This window comes from Podospora anserina, chromosome 7 (assembly GCF_000226545.1).
Source record: "Podospora anserina S mat+ genomic DNA chromosome 7, supercontig 1".
In the NCBI taxonomy this organism is placed as follows: Eukaryota; Fungi; Ascomycota; class Sordariomycetes; order Sordariales; family Podosporaceae; genus Podospora; species Podospora anserina.
This window is the reverse complement of record NW_001914854.1, coordinates 485,063-487,511: the sequence shown is the minus strand read 5'-3', so window position 1 is coordinate 487,511 and position 2,449 is coordinate 485,063. Positions and strand designations below refer to the sequence as shown.

The 2,449-nt window shown below is 23.1% G+C and overlaps 1 annotated feature.

Annotated features, from left to right (window-relative positions):
* Positions 1-2,408: a repeat region (transposon grenouille copie 13).
* Positions 2,409-2,449: the final 41 nt, after the last annotated feature.

Sequence of the window (2,449 nt, the reverse complement as noted above, 5' to 3'; positions counted from 1 at the left end):
AAGCTATCTATTCTTAAAGGAAGGAAAAATATTAAAGGAAGTAATTAATTAAAATAAAGATTATTATATTAAATTTTTAATTTTTTCTTTTTTTTTTCCTATTATTTCTTTTTCTAATTTACTCTTCTCTTTATACCCCTTCCTTTAATCTAAGGAAATAGAAAACTATTCTTTTTCTTTTTTTTTCTCCTTTTTCTTATTTATTTACTATTTCTTAAACTCTTTATACTTAGCCCACTATTTTTCCTACTCTTAATCCCAATCGACTTCCTTATTATTAAAAATTAAGCTTACGGTACTACAATCTAACTTTAATAATCTATTACTACTAAAATCCTTAAAGTAAGGGCTATCTTTATTAATATTAAATTATAAATAATAAATACCTTTATACTAGTAATTTCTATATTTTTAATTAAAATCCTTTTTTCCTATATAACCGAAGTATAATTATATTATTTTAGTTTTAATCCTATCGAGGAACGTTACGAAAGATTAATAATAGTTTTAATCGTATTTATTATATAAATTAATATAATTAAATTTAATATATTAATATTAAATTAAGTTTAATTAAGGGGGCGGTATTTATAATAACCCGGTAGCCTAAATAAATAAGTTTTTAGAGCGATAAGCCTATTTAATAATTTCGAAGAGCTAGCGCCTAAAAAATTATTTATTAAACTATTCGATAAAAATCCGTTTAACGGAATTAGTTAATAATATTTTAAAAATATAATTAATAATAATTTTATTCGTATTAATATCCTTAAAAAGTAATTATTATTCTTTTTTACTTCCTTTCTTTATTAGATTAAAGAGGAACTATTTAAGGTAGAGGGGAGTAATTATATATTTAAAATCTAAAAGGAAAATCTTAAAGTATTAAAAAGTAATTTAATAAAGAAAAAAAATATTATAATAAATATTAATATTTTTAAATATAATAAAGTTATAAATGTAAGTAAGACGCCGAACCTAAACGTATTTCTTATAAGTAATACCTTCATTATTAGGAGTACGGATAAGGTTAGTAAAACGATAAGTAAGGGTAGTAAGTAAAGGCTTTTAAATAAAGTCTATAACGACCTTAGACTAGTCGTACGTAGTAAGGTTAAGGACTCCCTCGACCTAATTAAAAAGTTTTTTAACGAAAAAGGTTATAGATACCTAAATAGTAAGGTCGTTAACCGTTTAATTAAACGAAGTAATAGGTTTCTTTAAAGAAGAGGTTATTAGGAGGAAACGGTTAATAAGTATTAAAAAAAATAAGGAGTAAGCGGGAATAAAAAGAACTGGTATAGGTATTTATAATTAAAGGATAGGACGGTGCGATTAGTTCTATAGACTTCTATAGGAGGGAGATTTATTAGAGCGCTCTTTCCTCCTTAAACGGCTTACGTAACTATTTAATAATCTTGCTTTATAAGCCAGGCAGATAATAGAGAATAAAGACTTACCGAAAACCTTTTTCTCTCTTTAACTTTCTATTTTAAAAAAAAAAAAAAAAAAAAAAATTCCTTACTTCCCTCTCGACAACCCTCTAATTATAAATTACGCTATATACTACTCCCTCTTAATTCTTATAAAATAATATTATTAATACTTTTTATAAAGTCTATTTATAATATATTATAGGAAAAATTTATTATTATTAAGAAATTCGGCCCTCTTAATAATTTCGTTAAAGAGATTATTCGGAAAGCGTACCTTTAAAGTATTAATAAGGTCTATAACTCTAGTCCCCTACGTAGCATCTTCCTTCTTTAAAATAATAATATTCTTTAGCCTATTCGTTTTAGCCTTAACCTAATTACCGACCTAGGAAATTATATTATAAAAAGGCGGCCCGATTAAATTAATATTACTTTCGTAAAATAGTTTTTAATTAATATTATTAAATATTTTTTTCTTAATTTAAAAATAACGATTCCCTTTAATTAAACTTATATTTATAGTATTTATATAGTTTCCTTTATTTATACTATATATAACCTTTAAGGTTAATTAAAGGTTAAACAGTAATTTATTAGCTCGGTCCTTACTTACGCTTTTCGGTACTTTCTTTAAAGAATCTTTAAGTATTATATATAAATCCTTAAAGAGCTTCTAAACCCTATTATAATAAAGTTATCGATACGTTTTTTCCTACCTAACGATAATTATAATACTTTTAACCGACGATATTAAATCTTCCCTATTTATATTAATAACGGAAGTTATTAAATAATAAATATTTATAATATTATTATTAGTATTTTAGTTTATATAAATTTATTAAAGGATTAAAAAGGGTATTAAGCTAATATTATTTTTTATTTAATATTTTATATTTATTATACTTTTTACTATAACTTTAATATAAAAGTAAGGAGGTTAGTTTACGGTAAATAAAGCGGGGCATAGGAATATAGTTTTTAGGTTTTAAAGTAATATTATACTTACTTTT